This window comes from Nipponia nippon, unplaced genomic scaffold (genome assembly GCF_047370975.1).
Source record: "Nipponia nippon isolate SJK-2023a ecotype South Korea unplaced genomic scaffold, ASM4737097v1 scaffold_1, whole genome shotgun sequence".
Taxonomy (NCBI): domain Eukaryota; kingdom Metazoa; phylum Chordata; class Aves; order Pelecaniformes; family Threskiornithidae; genus Nipponia; species Nipponia nippon.
In genome coordinates, this window is record NW_028262290.1 from 110,262,109 (window position 1) to 110,286,905 (window position 24,797).

The 24,797-nt window shown below is 43.9% G+C and overlaps 1 protein-coding gene across 3 annotated transcripts in view; it reads left to right on the forward strand.

The window, feature by feature from the left end:
• The first annotated feature begins 14,906 nt into the window (after positions 1-14,906).
• GLI3 (GLI family zinc finger 3) overlaps positions 14,907-24,797 on the forward strand; it is a 211,004-nt gene continuing 201,113 nt past the window's right edge. For all 3 annotated transcript variants that reach the window (XM_087766885.1, XM_087766894.1, XM_087766901.1), the window contains exon 1: positions 14,907-15,322. The gene's annotated coding sequence lies outside the window, so the exon portion shown is untranslated. The remainder of the gene's footprint in view (positions 15,323-24,797) is intronic.

The following is a 24,797-nucleotide window of genomic DNA, read 5'->3' on the forward strand; positions in this document are numbered from 1 at the left end:
TTAAACATCTGGATAATGACGTGTTTACAGTTTAAAGAACATCCTAACGGTCATATTCCTTCCTCTGTAGAAATGCTTGCACACTTCTAAAGAAGATACTGGTTTATCTGTTTTGTTTATTGATCTACTGTCTGGCTAATACACCACTTGAAAAGATTGTGAACCAAATGTACCGTTAATGTAAGCAGATGCAATGGTATTGAAACTGGTTGCAAGTCTGGCCCTCTGAGTTTGCTCATGAAAAACGTTAACTTCACAATGACTGGTCAAAAATATCTATTTGTTTTAGTTCAAGTCTGTCTCACTGAAACCAGATTTACACAGAGATAATTTCAATGAGTTCAGCAGAATTGCTCTGAATGCGCTCTAGTATGATGAAAACCAAGCATACTTGTTTTTAAAGAATCCCTTCCCAATGCCAACACTTTAGAGAATTAAAAAATGTTTGTTCTCCTTTTTTTATGTCACTCACGTTGGAAAGCAAAACGAGAGCAGCCTATTGATACTGAGGGTCTCCTGGTTTGTATGCAGTAACACAATTACAGCAAGGAAAAGTTCTGAGCACTATAAAGGAGAGTTTAGGCTTTTTCAGTCAGATGAGAAAGGAAATCTAGAAACGTATTCACAAAGAGATTAAGGCTGACATTCTAAAAGCCAGCTTGGGTATTTAGATATTCACCTTGCACTAAAATGAACAAGATTTGTTTGTCTAAATGCCCTATCTTTGAAAAGTTTAACTTTTTAAGCACACTTTCCCCCCTCCTAAATTTGGACTCTGGCCTAGCCACAAATATAGCTGAAGTCTTCCTAGTATTAGATTAAAAATACCGCGTATCTGTGTGTGTGCAAATGTGAGTCTGTATACCGTTATATGTTTGAATCTTCAATAACAGATGTAACATTTCTATATGATAAGAAAAGCCTTAGCAAATGATGTGAGAAGGTGGGTGTCAGTCAGGTGGTTTACTCTACCTGCATTTCAAAGGCAATCCATTTGAAATATGATGAAAGGTGGACCATGTCCAGCCTGACACTGTTTGAAAAGCTTTTCCCTATCCCCATCTTTAAGTAGCATGAGGGAGATGATGCTTTCAAAGCAATCCTTGTCTCAGAAGGTCAGTATTGTGGGGAAGGATAACGTTGTTTCAGAGAAATACATATTTCTTTTATTTTTCTTGGCAGCCCATTGGTTGCCATCAGGGTTGCCTTGGTGGAAATGTTTTTTATTCTTTTGGTTAAGAGAAACAAATTGTGAAATCTTCTGCTGTTTGAAAGGTGAGGCAAAGTAAGATTGGCATTGAAACAGACGAAATGGTATAAGCTTCAGCTTCCTGAGTATTGTGTCTAGAGGAGTGGTACTCTGGTCTCAGTTGTACACTGAAGAAATAACTCCAGAAGTAACAAAGAGTGAGATTTTGTTGTATGAATCCCATAATTCTACATCCTTTATCAGGAAAACATTGCTGTTTAATAAATTTTATCCAGGATGATGAAAATCACTATGGGTCTGTTGCACAAGCCAGAACATGTTCAGGCACCTTTGATGTTCTGAAAAAAAAAAAAAAAAAAAAAGAAGGGGCGTTATCCCCTATAGCAAGGAGGGGTTTCTCAGCCCATGGAATGGAGTCCAAGTAGAAGCAGCTTCACAACTGACCTGGGAATAAGTGCAAGGGAACCTGCTGAAGGCAGAGCAGTCCACACGTGTGCCCTTCGGCTCACCAAAAGCTTCTCTGTGAGCAGGACCTTGAGGTCCTTTATCTGTCTGACCCGAAACACAAGAGGGTTTCCCCTTCAATTTTGGAGCTGCCAGATCCACTTTAGCGAGCGGGTTGTTTTACTTGCAGATCGGGCAGGTAGTGAGGACGCGTGGGTTGCTGCGTGTCTTCGGTTTTGCAGATAAAATGGAGATCTGTGTTTTTGTCTTTGCCGATTTGGTTGGGAGGGTTGATTGTCTTCCCTGGCACGCAAGGCTGGAGCATGGAGGAGGGCCAGCTGGCTGCGGTGCCATCCAGATAAGAGCGCGTTGCTGTTAATAACACGGGGAAAACAATCAGGAGTTATGGTAGGGATAATATCTGCCCCTTTGGGAGGGTGTGTACCTGCCACTTATTACTCATGTTCCCAGTCCTGGTTAGCTTTCCATTCCTTGCTGGATAACTGGAATCCAAGACTAACTGAGAAGGACATTTTTCCTCGCATTTATCTCCGGTTACCTTTTCTCCAAAGCAGACCTCGTTCCTGTGATTCATGCCTTTATCACCTGCAGACTCACCACTGCCTCACTCACCCCCACCAAGGCCCTGTCTCAGGCATATTTGGAAGCCGGCTCGAAATGCTTGCAGCTGGGCTGCCTTGCTCTGAGCGTGCGGTGCTGGCATTGGCTTTGATTTGTAAAGCCCCACAACGTCCCGAGGCTGGCTTACCTGCAAGGACGGCTCTTATCCTCTGCCAAGCGGCTGCTCAGCATCAGGAGCAGCATTCCTGCTGACGCTCCCTCCCTGTAGGAGAGGGAACCTCTGGCACAGCCCCAGGGAGGAAGGCACCTCAGTAAGTCCCTGAGCTCCTTCCAGCCCCGAGGGGCTCACGTTTGCTGCTTGCAGGCCACGTTGCAAAGTTCATCCCTTCACACGCTTGGGAAGAGGCGAGGAGTCCTTGTCCTTCTCTGCAGAATAGGCTCCTGTTTTGGTTTTTTGCTATCTGGGGTGCGGAAAGAGCTGCCGCTGATTTGGCTCTGTGTTTCAGACTGTGCTGTTCAAAACGCAGGGTCTGGAGAAGCTACAGCCTCATTTTGTTACCACAAGTCTCAACAGATTTTTCAAAAGATAGCAGACCAAATACAGGACCAGTTTTTGAAGTTTTTATTCAGCTTTTCTTGCTGAAGGCAGCTTTCTCCCTGATGTCTCCCAGACTCAGGCAGTAAAAAACGGAGAGGCAACTGGATGAGGACTACAGAATATGGCCCACTGACCTTAGCCCAGGCAGAAGGAGCAGAGCACACCAGTCAATCACAGTTTGATGCCTGGGCTTATAAAAAGCTTACCAGAATAGTATGTATAAATGTATAATGCATCTGTGACTCTGAAGCGAACACATTTTCTCCCTGCTCCATGGAAATTGCCTGGGTTAGACCATAAAGATATGCTGCTCTTTGTGTGGTACATAAAGAACATCAATACCAAAAGAATTTATGTATGATCCAAGAATTTTTTAATAAAGTGTGTGTTCTCTGGCCATTGCTTCTGTTCTTTATGAATAGATATAAGGAGTGATACAATTTCATCTAAGATTGTACACCAAAGGTAGATCGCTAGCTGTCTGTAACCTCCTTGAGGAGGCTGGGCTCTGGAAGAAGGAGCTTTTAATGGTTTGATATAGTGAGTGATATTAGACTGCTCTTATCTTAGGGCTCAGCACATCCTCTTACACAACCCAACACAGTAGAACAAATTAATCACGCTTTAGCCTGCTAAATGGGATTTGGGGGGCATAACTATAAATTAAGCTTTCTCTACCCCACCTCAGAACGATTCCTCCTCCATATTGCTCATAAGTCGTATCTTTTCCAAGCTCCACAGAGCTGAGTAAGCCCTGTCTGTTGTCTTACTGCGCACAGACTTTGGAGGTCTACCTTGATGGCTGGAGGTTTTCTGTTTGTTTTTAATTGTTTGTGCTTCTCCTCCCTGTATGGAGATGGCAGGTAGAAGCTCGCAGCTTTGCGGTTGGAACAGAAGACAGTGAAGATTGTTTCTCGGCGTTGCCTTACCTCAGTTTCCTATACAAACAAGGTTCATTCTGGTAGGCTCCAGTGTGTCTGAGGAATGATGTTATTATTATGGTTATCACCTCGAAGCATTAGGCATGGTTTTTAGCTACAGTAAGCTGAGGAATCTCGTATTCTTTGGGATTCTTTGGGAAGCCAGTATAGAGGACAAAGGACAGGCTTGATTTGCTTGCAGTAGTCTATGCTGTTGAGGAGGCTTCATGAGCAGGGTTGTTTTTATGTTATTATAGTAGAATTATTGTATGGGGCACTTTTATCAGGCAAAGGTGAAGAGGGCAAATGCAGAAGTCGGAGACAAGGTCACTGGCTGCCAGGAAGGAACCATAGGTGGAGGAAAGCACTGCTCAGGGAGCTGGAAGGTCAGAGCCCAGGTGGGATTTGTCTTACCAGGCAGTGCTGGGGCAGACGGATGCCTGCGCCTAACCTCCTCCCGTGACTTCCTTGCAGTTGGCAAGATTAATTGGCCCTAGATTTCCAGAGACTGATTCATCTACCCTGTCTTTGTCCCCTGTTTGGGAGGGGTGAATTGCAACGCGAGGACTGTCAAGGATGTCCAGATGAGAAGTTCAAACTGGAGGACGAGCTTTTAGCCCATGAAAGTGGAGTTGACATGATGTCTGCTCACAAATGTGAGTGAGGAAGAAGCTCTTGTGAACAGCAGAGTGCACCGACCAAATGCTTTTATATAGGTTTTGGTGCAGGAGAGAGTATTATGGCTGCAAGTTCTCCATAAAGCTCTCGTCTGCTCACCAGCATCGTTTCTATCTTGTTTCTTTACTTTCCTGTTTTCCATCCATTAGCTGATCTTATCTCAGTCTGGGCCATGGTATGAGTAGTCATGAAGCTGTATATGGTGAAGGATGAGTAGAGCTTTCTGTCATCTTTTGATCATGTTACTGTCTTCTCCTTATGAATTTCCTCTGCTTTATCTACTTAGGAAAATGAAAAGTACCTTCCCTCGATTCCTGTCAGCCTTGTTAAATTCCCTTGTGCAGTGTCCTCAGATTTTCAATCCTTAGCTCAGGTATCCCGCTATACTATGTGGGTTTTTGTGAGTACTTATTTCTCTCTCTTCAAACTGCGGATCCCAGAATCATGCGAGCATCAGCTATCATTCTGCTTTACCTGTGTCTTCCCTGCCTTCGCAGTTGAAAAGCAAAACTTGCAAGCCTACTGCAGTTTCAATTTTTATAGCATACTCTTCACTAACTGATTAACCAGAAGGAACTGAGGAGATTTCAGTAGTATTTCAGTTGTATTTTAATCTTCTTTTTTAAGCACACTTCATGACGTATGAGAGCCAAATTCATTGGTTTCGAACACTTTGATGTCTCTATTGTGATTATGTGCTGTGTGGTACCATGTGCATCATTCACACAGCATGTTCAGAAAGCTATATAAAAATGAAAGTGGTTTAGATCCTGTTTGTGCTCCTATGAACTAATGTTTTCAAAGGTAGGAAGAATCTGATTTCCAAATCTAGTTTAATAGTTCAACAAACTAAACAAAAAAGAATAAGGACAGAATAAAGTTGAGAGGGTAAAATAATAAATCAAGGAGAAGAGAAAGGACTCATCCATCTGCACCATGGCTATGCTCTTGGAAAGGGAAAAGTGGAAAGCTTACAATGAACATAGGATAGATGCGCATTTATGGTATGTGGCATTCTTCCTTTTGATTGTGCTTCACCCTAAATGCGTGTAAAATGAATACCTGGAACGATTCTTTGTGGCTTGGGATTTTTTCTAGTTTGTTTGTCTTATTTTTAATAGCTTATTTTTTCACTTTGAGATATTCTGCAAGCTTGCTTTTTCTCTGTAGCTATTTGTGGAGGTTACTTGAACTGATGACGATAATCATAAAACCATGGTTGGTCTCCATTGTAAAATATTCTAGTGCCTTTGATGAAGCATTGGTCTTACTGCGCTGGGTAAATGTACAGATCATGAAGTGATATTTCCTGCCTAAAAACTCTCTTTTTTTTTTTTTGGAAAACTTGTGTTTGGGTTTGTCTTACTGGCTCGAAAGGCAGGACTATATATTATAGCACCTCTCACATTGTTTTCCTTGTCTCGTGTTTTCTTGGTTGGCCAATTGCTGGGCTGTGTCAGTACCAAAAACAAGTTAGCACCAGCCTCCAATGTTTATTCAAGTAAAATTTCACAGACTTTTTGTTTGCTTGAGCACTGCAGGACTGAAACCTTTTAGGTTCAAGCAAAATAACATGCAGCTCTTCCAATTTGTTAAGTATTTTTTAGACATTCCTGCCAACTGTTGACAAATTTGAGACATGTTGACAAAGTATCATAATTTCACAAGGAAAATGCTCTTCTTTTCCTTATTTTCCAAATAGCTTCCTTAGGATGAAATCCTGCAAAGATACAAAAAATCACCATTTACTTTAAGTGTGGGGGTAACTCCAGTAAATTCAACAAAATTTACTGTTGAAATTATGTCCCTTATGCCCATCAAAGCCTATGGCAAAAATTCCACCAACTTCAGTGAAACCCAGGAGCCTTGATACTGAATTGAGAGGCAAGATTCGTATTTGACACGAATGGTAAAAATACTTGCCGAGTCAAAATGTGACATCTGCTTTCACTTAAGACTTGCAGGTCCCCGGATGCCCCAGCTTGCTGAAGGACATTGAAAAGAGACAGAAAGTTCAGTTACTGTTAGCTACCACCTGGCATTGCATTTCACTTCAGACTGCTAGCAGTGGGGATTACAGCCAGACTGGTGCTGAGGACGGCTGGTTTTGCACTGGGCTCCTCTCCAAACTTCCACTTTGAATAACTAACTAGGTGTAATTTTGAGAACTATCATCTGCTTAGTGTTTTAGTCCAGGACCTCAAATCTGGATGGAGGGAGCTCAACTTTACTGTATTTTATCTTCCTCACTTTTGCAACTGGGAAATTTAAAACGTAGTACCAAAGAACTAAATATGAGGATATTTTCAAAAAAGGGGGCCCTATTGTGGGGTCAGTTGTGATCCTGGGATCCCATGTTTGGTTGGCTTGTTTTGCTAACAGTACATAGGCAAGGGTGTAACAGTAATCTCTGGTGAAAGGACACAGGGAACACCAGTGTATATATTTTTTTGTTTCTGAAGTACCAGGTTTTTGCTTCCCTTTGAACACCACTGCATGAACTGCAGATTTCTTCTTGTCTCCAATGAGACATTACCCAAACCTCCAATCTGGGGAGCAGAGAGGTGTAATTCAGGTTACTGCCTCGTGAAACAGTGCAAGTCTCCTGCTAGTCAGTTCCTCCCAGGCTCTTGTGAATGCTCTTCATTACAGAAGAGGAATAGAGAGGACTCCAACAGTCTGATGTAAATAACATGCAAAGAAAAATAATTATAGTGAAAATGAAGGGCTATAAAAGCATTTTTGTATATGTGTGTGTAGGCGTATGTGTACACGGGACTGTTGCCCTCTGTCATTAATGAGAGCTGTGCATGCTGCTGGGTCACGCATCAGCAATAACTTGATCTGCCATGAGTACCTGACCACCTTTCTGCTGAATTAACCAGATACAGAGCTTGTGCTGGTTTTATGCTGGCTGCAGGGAAACAGAAAATCTCTTACCCGGTATAAATCCTGACTGATCAAGCTCGTTAGTATTTTTTGATGTCCTGACTTTCTACCAACAGAATAGCTTTATATTGAAGTGGTCCAGTACTAGAAGCTATAAAGCTAGACTTACTGTATTTCTGAACCGTAGACTGATATGGGGCATGATGCCAGGGGTAAAGGTGGGAGCAAAGTCACCAACAGTCACTTCAAAGTATCATCTGGTGCAGTATATACATTTTATTTGATCCATTTGGTGGGTGCACAGCTCAGCGTTGTATTCACAGCAGGACTAAGCCAGCAATTGGTATAGGCAGATAGATGCGAGACTGAAAGATTGAGCGAGGTAGATATAGATAGCTATATCACATGAGGTCTTGGGGGATGAGAAATTCATGCTTTAGATTCACTAATCCCAGATGTCTCCTGTCTAGATACCATCAAATATGTTGCACTCTGTCTTTCTGTAAGGACAAATGTCCACTGAGGACAGATTAAGGCCAGTAAACTGGCTGGATTCCTGACTAGATTGTGGTTTGCACCCAGGTGGCCAGAGAGGATAAACTAGCAGTTCTCAGGGGCTCCTTATTGCCCATGGAATGCTACCTGATTTACAACTGTTATTGTCACACTTTATCTGGAACAACTTTAACTGGGGATGTTCTGCTAGTGGTGTAGTAGTAGAGCATTAAAACTTTATGAAAAAGGCATTTGTAAATGCTCACTAAGCAGCCTCATTATAGATATGTAAGGCCAAGATGAAATTACTTAGGTGCTGTTTACCTATTTTTCCCGTTGCCATTAAAAAAGCAAACAAATCCTTTGTATGTGCATTTGAACTATGACAATGGGCATCCACCAGCTATGGAAATAATTATTGAAGAGGCTGATGAAAAGCCTGAAGACTGCAAGCTTTCCATAGTATTTGAGAATGCTTTAACTTTAAAATGTTGGCTAGTAGATTTAAGGCTTAGGGAAAAACCTAGTCATTTCCTAGGGAAGTGTCTGAATGCCATGTTTCACCTCAGAATGTGCAGTTCCAATTCACTGCATCAACAGCTGAAAAAAAAAAAAGACATTTTGACGGATCCTTTATACATGTTGTATTTCCCACCCATGACTGACACAACTATACTCGTGTCGTGGTTTAACCCGGCGGGCAGCTAAACACCACACAGCCGTTCGCTCACTCCCCCACAGTGGGATGAGATCGGAAAAAAGGTAAAACTCGTGGGTTGAGATAAAGACAATTTAATAGGACAGAAAAGGAAGGGAAAATAATAGTAATGATAAAAGAATATACAAAACAAGTGATGCACAATGCAATTGCTCACTACCCACTGATCGATGCCCAGCCAGCTCCCAAGCAGCAGACACGTCCCGCCCCGGCCAACTCGCCCCCCATTTTTTGTTCAGCATGATGTTATATGGTATGGAATATCCCTTTGGCCAGTTTGGGTCAGCTGTCCTGGCTGTGTCCCTTCCCGGCTTCTTGTGCACCTCCAGCCTCCTCACTGGCAGGGCAGTATGAGAAGCTGAAAAGTCCTTGACTTCTAGTGTAAGCAGTGCTCAGCAACAACCAAACCATCAGTGTGTTATATCAACATTATTCTCATACTAAACCCAAAACACAGCACTCTACCAGCTACTAGGAGGAAAATTAACTCTATCCCAGTCAAAACTAGGACAACTAGGCCATGTTAAAGTAGGATTGGCTATGGTAGGAAAAAACTGTCTTTTTTGTGATAAAGATTATTTCATTCAAGGAACTGGTTTAAATTCTGTCGGAAGAGTCTATATAAACTCCATCTCCTGTAGTAGGGCTTGTAGCTACACCCTGCAAAATACTGCTAAACCCTTTCACACGTAGTCCGATGGCTCAGTCGGGAGAGAAGCTGAGACAATTCCCTAGAGAGAGGTTGAAAGTATCCCAAATCATTTAAAGGGGATGTTAATGATGATCTATCTAATTATAACAACCTAAATATCAGCACCGTTAGCAATTTCATTTCTTATTATAGCATGGTAAAAAGGAGATAAACAGATTATTTATGCCTGTTCTGCATGGAGTGTTATGATTTTCGTGTCTTTATTGGATGTAGCCTGTTAGAGAGACCGTGCTTTTCCCCGTATGCTCCCTGCCTGATAATTAACATGTATGGGGTGCTTTTAAATAGCAAACAAAGGAAACTCACTCTGCTTGCTTGTTTGATGTGTTTATGATATATGATACCAAAATATCACACACTAAAAAAAAGAAAACATTTTTCTTATTAAAATGATGTTCATAATAATGAAGAGTTTTAATGCAGCCATGTATCTGAAGTGAGAGAGGGTAGAAGCATCATGAACAAAAGTTTATATTTAAGAGTTGGATTGCTCAGGCTTTCTATGTAGCCAGCCCAAAAGTACAGGAATTCCTGCAGAAGCTAATGCTCTTTTTATGCATGTGTAAAATCTAGCTTTTGGCCTTAGTTTTCCTTCAGCAATCACAGCAGAATTAAAAAAAAAAAAATCCTTACATATTTAAGACGGAAGGGGATAAAAACCAAACCACTGGGCCTTGACCCGTTTGATTTTACTGTATGGCATTCAAAAAACCTAGTGATGAATATGGTATAAATAGCTAGCTAGATTAGTTAGATTAGACATTCAAAGAAAGAGGATGGTGGATAAGAGATGATCTGCTAGAGTAGAAAGATAATCCTGATCGCTAGGGATCAGTCCTTCTTTCACTGAAATCTAGCAGGATCCCCAATGTTATTAGAAGTAGAAAGACACAGAGTTTCCTTGCTAAGGGCCACCAGAAGGAATGATGTTATGTCCAAGCCTGTGAAGGGCTACAGCGAGCATCCTTAGAAAATACAGACTCTTGAATGAGGCTTTTTATTTTGAAAAATCTGGATATTTGCTGACAATTTTCCTTTTTGTTCAATGGCACTAATAACAATCAAAAATGCAAATGATGAAAGAATGTAAAGCAAAACAAAAATTCTCTGTGAGGGTGGAAACTGAAATGTGTCAGCAAAAGAAATTCTGAAAAGGAAATTGATAGTGGAATCCATAAGACCAGTTTAACCTTGTAAGATAAATGAAATGCAAAGAATTAAGAGTAAGTAAGTAACAAACTTCAGGTCTGCGATATTTATGTAAGTTTAGGTATGTTCCACAACATGACAATATTATGTTATATTGCCATTAATCTTCAAGGGTAAAAAATTGCAAGCAGACTGCAAGAAAAATCATGATAGTGGCTCCAAATTCTTCCTCCAAAGTCTTCCTCCAGGAATATAGTGGGTACTATACTGCCTTTCTCACAGAAAAATAAAAGAAATTTGGCTTCCACCAAAGACCTAAATTAGAATAGCGTGCAGTGGTACATCAGTTTATAATTTCTTTCAAAACTAAGAGATTCCAACTAATTAGTTCTTCCCCTACTCAGGCCCCATCCACCCATTTGCTTTTCCCTACATCAATTCCCTGTTAGTACTGCAGTTGAGTACTAACAGGGAACTGTTGAGGTTTTTGCCCTGACTGTTATATCCCTCCCAAATTTGGTCACCTCCACACCCCAGTTCTGCATCCCACCTTAGGCCATGCACCTTTCCCTGTACCCCCAGCTGCTCCTTCTGCAGACTCCGAGGATTTTGACATGGCACCACCTCATACCCCTCTTTTTCTGCCACCAGCTATCTCTTGAGACCTCTCTGCTGTACTAGACAGCCAAGCAACAAGAGGATTGCATGGGTGGGAGCGAGATGCACTGGCCAAGTTCTCTCATGATGGATATTGCATAAATGACCAGAAATCGGTGTGATTGCTCCATATTCTAGTGCTCCACCCGTGCTCCCTGAGGTTGCCCCTGGGAAAGCACAGCAGATGTGCCCATTTCATAGAATTTATTCCGATAAGGTATTTGCCTATTGGCAAAAACATTATTATCTTGATGGCTTTATCTCCTGGGGGGTGACACTTACCTGGATAACCAGCAACAGCTAGGTGGGTGTCCAGCTGCTGAGGGGGAGGTGGGTGCTGAAGCTGATGGTCCAAATTGTGTGCGTGTGAGGGGGTGAGAAGCCCGAAGGGCAGCGGGTACCAGGAAAGCTGGAGACAGCAACCTCCGGAGGCCAAGTAGTCACTGGGATTGGATAGAAAGTGGAGGGTGGTGCAACTGGGAGTGGTGAGAAGACCGGCTCTTGGTGTGAGTTAATATCACGTCTTTTGCATTGCAGCTCAGGTCAGCAGAGCGCCTGCTCCTTCTGATTGTGCTTTCCTGGAACAACGGGTGCAACAAAAAGGGAATATAACCGCACGACCCGGAGGCCTGTGATTTCCAAGGCACAGGCTGAGAAGAAGTGGGGACATAAGGTAGGCTGAAGAAATGCAGGAGTATTGTCCGTGATGTAACTTTTGGCAGAAATGTCCTGTGGTTGTGGTGTCTTCTGTCAGAGAGATGGGTTTTGGCACTGACCAACAGATCTTCTGCAAGAGCCAGTTTGTATTTGCAGGGAAACATTATAGACAAATCTCAGAGGTCGGTTTCTCTTGGAGGGGCAATCCAGATGTGTGGAAAAATCATTACATTTTATTAATATATAGGTTTTGTCTTGCTGTTGCGTCTTTCAAGTATGATTCCCCAGAAGCAGACGTGAAAGATGTTAAGAAAGGCACCTCCCTAAACAGAGCTGCCCATTTTCATTTTGTTTAGCTGAAGGGTCTTGGATGCTCTAAGCTTCTGTTATGCGCTTCATTGTCAAGGTGTTGAAACATTTACAATACGTTTCAAATGGCAAATGTCACCCACTCTCCGTCGGTTTTTATTTTCTGCTTGGCCTGACCATTCAGACAGGCACAGGCAGAAACCTTGGTTGTTGTTTCTGTGTTTCCCTTCTCTCAAGACTTTCACCGCTCAGAAATGCTTCAGGAGTCTTTTTTTTTTTTTGTAAGCAGAGCTCAAAGCGTTCTATCTGCTCTTTAGTTTTTAAAATTACTTGACTGTCTGAATTTTGGTGGGAGATGACTGTAATGAAATGTTTAGGATTTTTTATCTTAAATCAGAAATGTGTGCCTTGAACAGAGCTGGTGTGAATCAGAATAAAATAAAAAAAAAAGAAAGATGAAATATATTTTTGTGACAAGACAAGATGTCCAAACTCTCAGGAAACAGGAATTTCTTTTTTCAAAAGTCCAAGAGGAATACTGATTTGAAGGGCTACCCTCAATGGAAAATCATGCCCCCGTTTGAATATGTTTTCTACCTATTGTTAAAATTAGTATCTTAAGATCACCAATACAGAATTATAAATGGTTAGGCAAACAGGATTTTCCACATTAATTTGTTTCTTTCATAAAGTAACACTTTGCATGTTCGTTAATTTCCCTTGTTACTTTTAAGGGCTTTCATTATGCAAAGAGGAAAAAAAAAGTTTAAGAAAAAAAATTGATTGCAAAAATACAAAGGAATAGGCAATAAGCAGAAAAAGAGAGAAGGGAACTATAGGCTGAAGGAATCATACAGCTCTTAAACGGATCTCTAAAGGGACCAGAGGTTTGACTAAACATACTGCACCCAACCCCCCCAGTATATATACATATATATAAAACAAAACATCCGCAGTACCATATCACTATTATCATAATATCATGGAACAGCCAACATATTTCCCCAGAAAAATGGGACTGGAAAATTAAGTCCTGCAAGATGAAAAAATGGTCAAAGAATATCAACTCTTGATATCTGTGTTCAGATCCTGCTGTTGCACATGCCTCCTCCCCACGTAGCGCTACGCCTGCCAGCAGTATGGGCTGGGCAACCAAGTGCTCCTCATTCTGAGCAGGGGCAGATTTGCCCATTGGCACGCGGTAAAATTGCTGGCTAGGCAGTCGTGGCACCAGGCTCACAGACTGCCGTCCTTTTCCGTCGGGTCCCAGCGCTCGCCATTAACTCCCCACGGTGCATAGGAGTCGGGCGCTGGGGATCTGCCGGCCCAGGCACGCGTGGCAGGTTGGATGATGTGCACCTCTCGCTCAACGCGAAAGCATCTGACTGCCGCGTCTGTCCTGAAAGTCAGGGTGTACGGGGCCAGTGCTCTAAAATGTGCACGCAAGCGAGCGCGCCTGGGACTGCCAGTGCGATTGGCCTGACCATGCCTGGGACATCCGTAAATTATAGGCATCTCTCCAAAGCTACCTCTTTGCACCCAGAGAAGATTTCCAGGTGAAAAAAAAAACAAACAAACCAGTGAGTCTGAGGAAATTTGGGTTGAAGTGGCCTTTGGGTCAGATAAGACTGCCTTCTCTTTGTTTCTAAAAACCCTCATGAACCAAGTCACCCCAAACCACAAATACCTGCAGCTTTGTTTTGTAATAAAATGAACATTTTCGATGGCGAGACTAAGGGAAGCTTTTTGAAATGCACAGCAGCAAAGGCCAGTCTTTCGTTTCCATCAGCAAACATGCCTTTCCTCAAGAACCATTGACTTTTTGTGAGACTTCTCAGATGCTTAGGGTAGCCCGAGCTTAGGTACCTTGCTAAATCATCTACATCAGTAACAAATCTTTACTTGGCTCTGTTGTGAGCCAAGTTATGAACAAAGGTGCACATGAAATATTTGGCACTGTGATGGCAACAGCTTAAGTATATACGCTTTTCCTGAGAGCCAGCCCCACCTTTTGACTTGATGGAAAATGGTTATGATAATCTTCGTTTAGGGTTTCTCGGACTTTTTTAATACCAGAGGAGCAACCTGTGGGACTAGAAAAAGGCAAGGTGCCTTGTCAGGATGTGTCATTTCCCGAAGGATGGACGTACTGGAACAGCTGAAGTTTTGGCATCCTAGTTCCTGCTCTTTCCGAACCGCAGCGTGCATTGCTGCGGGAGACCTGCTCGCACGGAGCCCGGGGCGGGGACGGGGACGAGGGGCGAGGAGCCCCGTTTTGCGGCGTGAAGTGAGGGCCCGAGGAGCCGGGCGGTGCGCTGGGGGGCCGGCCGGCGGGCTGGGGCAGGAGGAGCGGGCGAAGGCGCCACTGCCACCCTTCCCCTCGCCCAAGCGCTGGCGTTTTCCCCCGAAAGCGCTGTTTTTCAGTGTCACATGGCTGAGGTGAAACTTTCCTTGAAGTCCGCCGGTCAAGTCAGCCTGCGGCGCCAGAGCCAAGGTGAACCCAGAAGCCGCAGCGCACACCGAAAACCCACCCGGCGGGCACGTTTTCTCCCCAAAACCCCTGATTTTTGGGGGTGGGGGAGGCCCCGACCCCTCAGGGCGGGGGGGGGGGGGGGCGCACGGCGCGGGGAAGCGGGGCTGCAGAGGCAGGCTGAGCTGAGGGATGGAGCGGGAGAGGAGGAGGAGGAGGAGGAGAGGGAGGAAGCGCCACCCGGGGCGGAGGGGGCCGCTGCGGGGGGGGGCCCGCCGTCGCCCCGCGCTGCCTGCCGGCTGTGGGCGGGCTGTCGCCGCCTTCGGGCCGCCGCCGGGGCGGGCCGGGCCGGGCCGGGGGGATGGCGGGGGAGGAGGAGGAGGAGGAGGAAGGGGGGAGCGGGGGTGTCATGCCGAGAGCGCGCCTCGCAGCCCGCCAGGCCGCGGCCCGACCCGCACCCCGGGGCGCAGCCCTCCGCCCTCCGCCGCTCCCCCAGGCAGGCGGCCCCGCTTCCCGCCGGGCCCGGGGCATCCGCGGCCCGGGCGGCAGCCAGCCGCGTCCCAGACGGGCCGAGGGAAGGGGGGGGAGGAGAGCGGAGCCCCCTCCGCCGCTCACACGGAAGGGGAGGGAGGGGGGAAAGTTTAGCGGAGGGCGTTTGAATTAGGAGTTATCCCTAAAGAGCCTTTCCCCTGCTCTGATCCAGAGGGCAGCGCTGGGAAGAGGGGGCGGCGGCGGCGGCGGCGAGCAGCCCTGCAACATCTGTAAAACTTGGAGGCGGCGGCGGAGAGGAGTGTGCGAGAGGGAGGGAAGCGAAAGGGACAACTTTTCCGACACGTGAGTATCTCGGCGCGATGTGTTTATTCCCCTCCTTCGGTGGCCGCGCCGAGCCAAAACAATGCCGGGCGGCGGCGGCGGGGCCGGGGGCACGGGCGGGACGGGACGGAGGGCTCTCCCCTTCCCTCCGAAAACTGTTTGATTACCAGGCGGTGGATTTGTGTTTGGTTATTTTTTTTCCTTATTATTATTTTATTTTTCTCCCTCTCTTCTTGTTTTTCTCCTCCCCCCCCCCCCCCCCTTTTTGTTGAACCAAATCAGAAATGTCAGTCAGTGCGAGTGAGTCAGAAGGGATCAGATTACAAGATCACTGAAACTGATGTCGGATCCGCGCACGCACACACACACACGCACACACGCACACACACACACACACACAGAGGCAGGGGCGCGGGCTGCTCCCCGCGGGAGGCGGGCAGGGATAAAACAACCACCGACAGCACCCGCCGGCCCTCCTCTGCCGCCCCGGGCCCCTCTCCGTCCCCTCCACCCCCCCGCTCCCCGGAGAATGCCCGCGGGCCGCGGCGGGGGCCGGCCCCGCTAGCCCCGGCGGCGGGGGAGCGGCGCGGGGGCGAGCCGCGGCGGCCCCGGCCCTCGCCCATGGGCAGCGCGGGGGCTCGGCGGCAGCGGCGGCGGCGGCAGGTACGTACCCACTTGGGCGAGAAGTTCTTTGTTCCCCGGGCTCTGCTCCGGGCCACTTTCTTCCCGTCTCCCGGCGCTCCTTCCCCGCTCCCCGGCCCCTTTCCCGCTTCCCTAACTTGGAGGAGCGAGGGGTCTAACCCCCAAAATGGCTGTCACGGAGCGCGGGAGTGGAGGGCGCGGGGAGAGGCGGGGGCATTCCCCGCTCCGGGCCGGGGCCGGGCCGCGCCGCCCGGGCTCGGCCGCTCACGTCCCGCGGCGGAGCTGCCGATTTGCGAGCGGCAGCTGCTTTTTTATTCCCTCCCGCCCGAGCAACTCCCGGGCATTTTCACGCCCGTGAGGCGGGAGCCCGGCCGCAAACTTTGCAGGGGGAAAGGCGAGAGGAGCGGGGGGGGAAGGCGCTGTCACATCTGGCGGGGCGGAGGGGCGGCCGTTGGGGCGGCCGTTGCTCCCCGCCGGCGGCTCCCCTGAGGGGCAGGGGGAAGTCGCGTCCCGCCCGGGGCTGGGGGTGCGGCGGGGCGGGCGCGGCGCGGCGGGGGGCGCCGCTCCTCGCTGCAGCCGCTGGCGCTGGGTCAAGTCGGGGAGCCGGGCGGCCGGCGGCGGGGCCGGGCCGGGCCGAGGCGGGAGGAGCGGGGCGGCTGCCCGCGGCCGGCGGCGGGGGTGGGGGGGAGGCGGGACGGGGGCGCCCCGGGGGAGCTGCTGCGAGCCGCCCCGGGCCGGCAGCGCGGCCCCTCCTGGCGTCGCGCAACTTTGAAGGGTCCGAGGAGAAAGGGTCCTCTGCGGTTGTAATTAGCCCCTAAAGTCGGGGTGTTGACACAAGTCCTGCGCCTCCGGACGGGCTGGCCGGCGCGCAGCCGCCGGTGCCCGCTCCCAAATCCTCGCACCACGTGAAGAGAAAAGGTAAAAGGAACCCCCCCCACACCCCCCAAATTTTCTTTTTAACCCTCTGGTGCGTTGTTTTGATCCGGTCCTGTGGGTACGGTGTCCGTGGCCTTCTGCCAGTTCGTATGTAGATGTATTTATGTAAAACATTTTCTCTCAGCTCCTTGCCAGCTGTTCCACATTTTCCAGCTGCCACTTCAGTTTGAAATGATGGACTGTACGGATCTCAAAGAGCCTTTTAGTCAAAGGTACGGATAGCTGTCCGTTTGATATACGGTTTGATATACGGTGTCACGTTTTAGAGGCTACTTCACTAAAGGAGTATTAGGTAGCAACCCGCAGCAAAATGCTCATCGCCGTCGCGCCCCTGCTACTTCCCGCTTGATTTTCGAGGCTCAATAAACGTGATTTTTTTAAGCTTCAGCGTGCAGACTTCATTTCTTTTGTGTGGGCTACAGAAAAACTTGGAAGCGAAATTTTTCAGGGGCCTTGAGATACGTGGCTGATTAAATCAACAAACATTTTTAAGAGGGCACGGCTGCCCTTCGTTCTGTGCGTGATGTAGGTATCTGTTTTGAAACGGTTTAACTCGGCGGAATAGGGAGAAATCACCAAGTTTCTCTGGGTTACAGAATTGTTTTTGATGTGGTGTTCAGTGAGCTTACGGATTGAAATCTGCAAGAACTGGCCTTAAGTAGTTTGAATATTTGTGCAATTGCATTGTAATTTGGAAAGGTGCCTCACTGATTGATTCCTATAATTATTTCATTTAGGTCCTTTATTAAAAATTAATAATGATCTGACAGTTTCTTAATTACATATGTCATGATTATTTTGAAGGAAGACGAATGCAGTGTTTTAAAAGTAAAGTAACCTTAAAATGTAAAAATTGCCGTGTCCACACCACTGTACTTCAGCCGAGGAAATATATATGAAAAGTAATGGTGAATGAGTTTAGCAATGTAAACTGCAGGCAGCCTCCTGAGAGTTTGTTTATATAATGAAGGTTTGGGTTTAACTAGCTAGTATGTAAATACTTTCAGTTTGGTGTATAGCCCAATTCTAAAACATAAATAATAGTAACTATGAGAGAAGGCTATTTTAACGGGGAGGATTATTTCTTTAAAAGCAGGATTATGTGATTTTGAATGAGTAAGAAGAATGAGTAAGAAAAGGACTCCCTCAGTGTATATATATTCTTCTAAGCAGCAGTGGAAGTAAAGCTGTGGCTTAAGGTGCCTAAATGAATGCACTCTTGCATTCCGATAATTGCACATGGTTTTCAGCAGGACATGCTGTTTTCCAAAGCACTTCTGCGGAAGTACTACAAAACAAAGACATCACCTGCGTTTTCCTGCTGAAGTGGAGTAATGTTTTTGGCCGGCGAAGGCGTGCAGTGGCCAAGACAGCGTTTACTGCTATAAGTAATCTTCAGTTGGGAAGGATGCGTTGTGCATTTTGAAACACAAAAACATTTTGTAACTAAGAAATTAAAGCATCAATGGTTATAAATCATTTCTGTTTGTTTTGGAAGCGGTGTTAGAGAAACCAAAATACTCAAGTTTTGAGATACCAGTATAATCTGTTCGTCTTGCAGGTTACTCAATTTTTTAACAAGATAAATGTGTGCATTTGATACTGACCCACGAAAGTTTCAGTCACGCTTCCTGCCTCGTTTTTGGGAGGGCTGTTCCATTACCTGCACTCCGTAGCGTGTTTGAATTTCATCCTGCGCATTCGAGGAAGGAATGGGATATTTCTGTGTTGCAGAGTGTTAGTGAAAAGTTAGTCGTCTTTGCCTGATAAATAAGGAATCTGATGGTTATTAAAGCAGGATTTATTTGGAGTTATGGAAGGAAGCAGTTTAATGATCAGTGTTGCATGCACTCAACTATATGGAGACAGTAACGTACAAAGAAAAAGCAGACTTGAAGGAAAAGTGAATCAATGAGTCATGAAATCCTCAGGAAAACCTTAGTAATGGAATGTTAATGCTTTTAGACTATAGTAGATTATCTTAAAAGTCAGACTTTTCTTCTTTATGCAATTGTTGTAAATCCCTAGCTAAAGAATACTTTGAAGAAGGCTTTAGTTTTTCTGGCACTCATATTCTGTAGTCATTCTGATTGTTTTGGAAGATTCAAGAAATTTTCTGCCAACTTGCAGTTAGGCAATTAAAATGCTAAAATGGCTACAGAGGAAGCTTTTTATTCAACAAAAGGTTCAGCTGCAATAATGATTTCAAGTTGTCTTTTAACCGTAGGTTTTATAGACATCCTCCCTTTAGACTTTGTCATTTTTATAAGGGAATTGATTTGTTATACTTTAAAATCAAATAAAATGAGACAGAATAAACAAAAATAGGGCATGGGTGCTGCTGCAAACTTTTCAAGTTCTTTCAGTGCATTTTTCATCTTTACTTTTATTTGATAGGTCTGTGAAATAGAGCTGTAGACTGGCAAAGACTTTAAATGAAATTTCACACTTTGATGATTTTTTTTAAACTTTGATATATTGACAGCAAAAGGAGCTGCAAAGCTTTCATATAACTTGAGCAGTAACGCCAAGCAGCAGTCAAACGTCTCTATGCATTTGTGTTTAACTGCAGAAGAAAAACATGTCCATGGGCAGTAGAGGGTTCTTATCAACTCCCTAATCCCAGATCCCAGCAAACCTTGAGGGCATGCCTCAGATCTTGCTGAAATCATTGTAGACTCTCACAGTTTGCAGATTAAATATGCTATGTGTTCCTGGCTCCAACAACAGTTTTATGAGCTCACTAAGCTTCCTGTTTTAAGATCCTTTTCTGAAGTTTTTAGGAGCTGCTAAAGGCGATGCTGTCTATGGCAAGTGGTGCTTGCTAATTTAGAGACACTTCAGCTATTCCATTCTGTCTGTAAAAATAGCCAAAATTGCTATTTTCAAATTGGAAGTCGCGTTGCGCTGAAAGAAAGAGCCCCTTTAAAGAGGGATTCTGTTGTTTTAATGTGTTTGTCAGTACACAGGGTTACAAAGTTTATACGAGGCTTGATTTGTTTTATGGGGGCTTGACTTTGACTGGGCTCTTTAAAAAGCAGGCTTTTTCAGTTGTGCTTCTAAGCACAGTGCAGCTTTTAGTACATAATTTCTGAGCCTCTTTTAACCAATTGTATTTGTAGCAGCTCGTTAAACATACCTTTGAAGTTCTTATTCTCCTTTAAGTGTCAAAGAAGGGAAAATGTATTCTGCCAAGGGTGAATTTCAGTGAGTCGGATAGTTAACCCTGGGACTTGTTGACCCTTCTGAACGAATGGTGTGGCACCTCAGATTCTGGGTCCGGGCTTCTTTTCTAGCTGCTAAATAGTTAACTCTTATGTTTTATTCACTGTAATCATGTTTATGTATTTGGTGTAATAGTTTTAATTAAAAAGGAAAATACTTATTGCCCAACAACATGTGTCATGTTATTCCCGAGAGAACTTGAGCCAATTTTGTGCTTAAAGGTTATTCAATGAATGAAATTTTGAAAGCCCATTTGTCAAGGTACTGCACGGTTTCTGTTAGTTTTCAACCCCCAAATTCATTGTCTGCATGGCCCAGTCATTAGTCATCAGTGTATTAGTGCTGCCTTCAGGCAATGCTGCCCGGCACTTCTTCACACCATTATAGCTCTAAAAGTGTACTCTGCCGGCTTGCGGAATTACTGCTCTGATTTCTGCTTGGCTGGCTTTGAGGTAAGTCCCCTCCCTACCTTCCTGCTCACTCTAATCCCCGCTTTCTTTTAAGGCCGCTTTCTGCAGAGATTTAGGGGAAAACTTTCTTAAAGATTGTGCTGGCATCGTACTGTGGTTTTGTTGTGGTATACGCTGTACATATAAATGGTACCTCTGTTACCTTGAAAGTGTATTAAATTGGCTGCTGATCTGAAGAGTTGGTTTCTCTCTCTTTTTAAGAACAAAACAAGAAACAAGAGATACATTGATCTTAAAAACGCCTGCAAGATTATTTAGATTACAACAAGGGGTGAACTAATTAGGATAGAATGCATTTGTCTCTAAATAGTTGCTGGGTGTCAGAGCTGATAATATCAGAATCCACTACCAAGACATCTGATTGAATAATTTTCTTAGCTGAAGTTTCCACTCTCATGTCAGGGTTTTTTTGCACTGATTACCATGACAATTAATCCTTTTTTTTTTTTTTTTTTTTAAATGATGCTCAAAATGCTGCTTTTTTTTTTTTTTTTGATTTGGTATCTGATATTTAGGTCAGGGCTAAAGGACCCAACTACCCTTCTGGTGGTTTAGAGCTGAACGTCCCCCAACTATGTTTGCTGCTTCCTATGATAACTGTTTTCTTTACATACAAATCCGTTAATGTCAAGAAAATCAACTGCGTGTAAAGAATACTTCATCTAGCTGCCGAGAGAACGAAGCCTTCATTAGATAGGGTGTATGGACACCTGAAACCGAATAGTCAGAAACACAGATCAAGTTAGTGTCACTTCAGTACAACGTCTGCTGTTCTGAACAGCGTATATTAAAATGAAATCCTCTCACTACTGATTCTTAACTAACAGGCCATGTGGTTTGGTGTGGTTTTGCTTGGCTCTTCAATTCACTATGGATGTTTTTTCTGGGAAAATAAGACAGCTGTATAATTCTATGATTACACTATTTGAACAGGGGTAGTGGATTGCGAAGTAATTTATACTGCAGCAGTTCAGAGTTGTCCTGTTGTATTTTGTCAAGCTACAAAAACGTGAAGGAATCATGATGAAGTTTTACTGCTACTATGAGACAGGTGTAAAACCTAAAGTAAACTGTAAAAGCTGAAGATAAAGTTTTATAAAGTACCTTTCGCAGTTGAAGTTCTTCCTGGATATATGGAGCTTTCTTAGCTCTTTTACGTGTTAAAACATCTGTGTTGGGTTAGAACGTGAAATTCTGGATGAAGGCATCCCTTAGCCTGAGAGTATGCTGAGGAGATAAACAGCCTTCCAAGAATGGGACTGGTGATCAAAACATGGCACTTTCAAAAACATTCTACTTGATTCCTTTAATCTTGTTTTAAAATGCTGATAGTGAAATACGGAATACAGTCTTTTCTTCTTTCATTTGCATATCATAAGTTGGAAACAAGGCACATCTTTGCAATAGATGTCTATTAAATATGTTCTTCCTTGTCTTCAGTTCCTATATAGATTGACATTGATATATAGATCTAGTTTTGATTCTAAGGAAACTTTCATCTGTTGGGATTGATGAGATAAAGCAAAAAGTGTGAAGAAAGTGGTCGTGCCATTGGAATTCGCATTTAGCTCTGGTGCTCTAAATTAGAATATTTCTGCATTTTTCTGTGGCAGCTGTAGGGACTTCTTATTTGATGAACTAACTAAATCGTGATGCAGCCCATTACAGATGTTTGTGATCTGTTTTACCAAGCCGTTTGTTGACAAACTGGCAAGAAGGGAACGAAGAAAACATCCTATATCGTCACCGTGTTGCTAGTCATCCTATCCTATCGTCATCGTGTTCCTACTGCTAATAACAGTATCAGCAGAGGAAGTCATAGGGCATGTTATCAACACAGCAAGTCTTGCTGGTTGTCCTTCTCTCTGCATACTCCTGTCCTTTCAAATCTTGAGCATGTGAATGCTCTAATTCAGGTTTCATAAAACAAGTGTTTTACAGAAGGAATTCGCTGTGCTGTTATTTAAGTTTGTTTTGGATTCAGCGCTGCTGAATTCCTGAAGAAAGATAGGGGCAAAAACTGAGTGTAGAGCTGGTAGGGAAGTTTGAAGTGTCACCGCTCTTCTTAACCTATTGCTACAAACAGTGAAGTCCACAGTTTTTTTTTTCCCCTGTGCTAATTCTTTTACAGCTAATCTTACTTCGACATAATTATTAGAGTTGTTCCTGCTGCAGAGTTTGAAGCACAGGGACTTGTAGGATTGCAAAACAAGCAGTAGCACAGCTTACTCTGAATTCTCTAGCAATATTAGGCAGTTTCACTGGCAGGAGTTCTGATTTCTTAAGGGTAAGTGCATTACTGTTTTTTAAAACCACCCCCCTCCCCAAATACATTTACAGATGTGGAGACTTCAAAAATGTGTGGCACTTTCTGTTTTTAAGAAATAACCTTTGTTCTTTCCATTGTCTATATTTAGGTAGTTTGTAAGAGAGTCAAAATGAGGAATAAAGAAACTCAAGACCGTGTGATTAAAATAACAAATGCTGAGATGCAGAGTTAATGACCTGGTTTGTTTTGGTTTTTGGTGGGTTTTTTCTCATTTTAAAGTTCAGTTACTTACGCTAAAGACTGTTGATAATGAATGGACTATGAATTTTTACCTCAGAGGATACATCATATCTGAAATGTAAAGCCACTAAGATGTGTTGCAACTTTTTGCTCTGTATCCCTCAGCTTTGTGTTGCCTGTCCCCAAACAACAACTTCTGTGAGGGGTGGACTGGTTGAGTATGGACAGTTTGACCTGAATCCTTCAGTGTTTTTATCCATTAAATTCTGTTTACTGGGTAAGAATCACTTTTTGCCTGTAGGAAAACTGTTTTATTTAGATACAGAGTTTAATCTGTTGAAGTAATAGTAAAAACATTTAATTGGGGTTATACTTAACAGCTTTCTAAATGCCGTAACAAAAGTAGAGATAATCTACTTGCAAGAGTATGTGGGTGATGACGTGTATTAAAAGCAACTGAGGTGCTGCCTCAGTAGAAAGTGCCACTTATTGATCCCTATTTTATGTGTATGTTTTAAATATTTTTGGAACTTTTGGCAATCCAGTTTATCTGTAGCAGAAAGATGTAAGCAAATGTAATTCCTCTGGAGTCGAGCAATTATTAGACATGATCAGTAGTTCAATGTACGCCATAGAATAGTTTCTCACTTAGGATCTTAATCATGAGGATGCTAATAGCACTGCTTTGCCTAGCTGATTGCCTTTGTGTTTGTGATCCTGCATTATTGTTGCTACAAGCTATTTAACCTATCAGGAACAGATCAGATCATCATTAACCAGGCTTTAGGTCTAGTTGTTTTTCAGTCTTTATGGGGGGAAGAAATCAAAGGAATGTAACGCAGGAAAAGACAGCAGCTAGTAATGAATTTGGAAAGATTGTATTAATACATGTCGTGCCCTATAACTTGGGGTATTTTTTAATTTCAAGCAACAAATCCGCCTATCTGATTCTATCAGGGCTTTTTTTTTTCTTTCTTTCTTTCTAATTTTACTTTGCATTTCAAAACAGATTTAGGAGAAGTACGCAGTTTGCAACTAGCACAATTATAGATTATGCAAGTCATTTAAATGGAGGTAAGTATTGTGAAGTATAGGATACCTTTTTTCCCCAACTTGGCTAGCATTTTGTTGTGTATTTATATATAGCGGATATAAGACTATTTTTTTCCTCTGTTTACATCGATCTTAGTCTTATTGTGACCAGTTGGCTGAACAGGGAAGAGTCTGAACAAAATTTGCCCAGGAGTAGTTAATGGGGGTTGCATAATTCTGGTTTAGCTTACAAAGAACTGAGAAAAGATAAAACTATTTAAAAAATGTGTAGTATTTCGATTAGTTCCTATAGCTATTATAAAAATGGTGAGGTGTACCAAGAGGTTAATGTTACAACTGGAAGATATTTCTTAAAATACCTGAGCACTTGTGTATTTTTCAGCAAGTCCTGTCAGGGGTAACTTTGTCAGTGCAGCTTTGCCAGCAGGTTTGATGGAAAACAATGCTGAAGTCTAGGTGGGTTTTGGAAGTTAAATGTACCTGAATCGAGCCTGTATAAATCAGTGTGAAATAGCTCCCATATAATAGCATAAGAGTGTCTCATTTAAATTTTGCATTTGAATGTATCTAAACAAGACAGATTTTTTTTTTTTATCCTTAAATAATCCCAAGGAACGGTGTAACCGGTTTTGATAAAATTGATAAAGGGTCCTTTATGGTT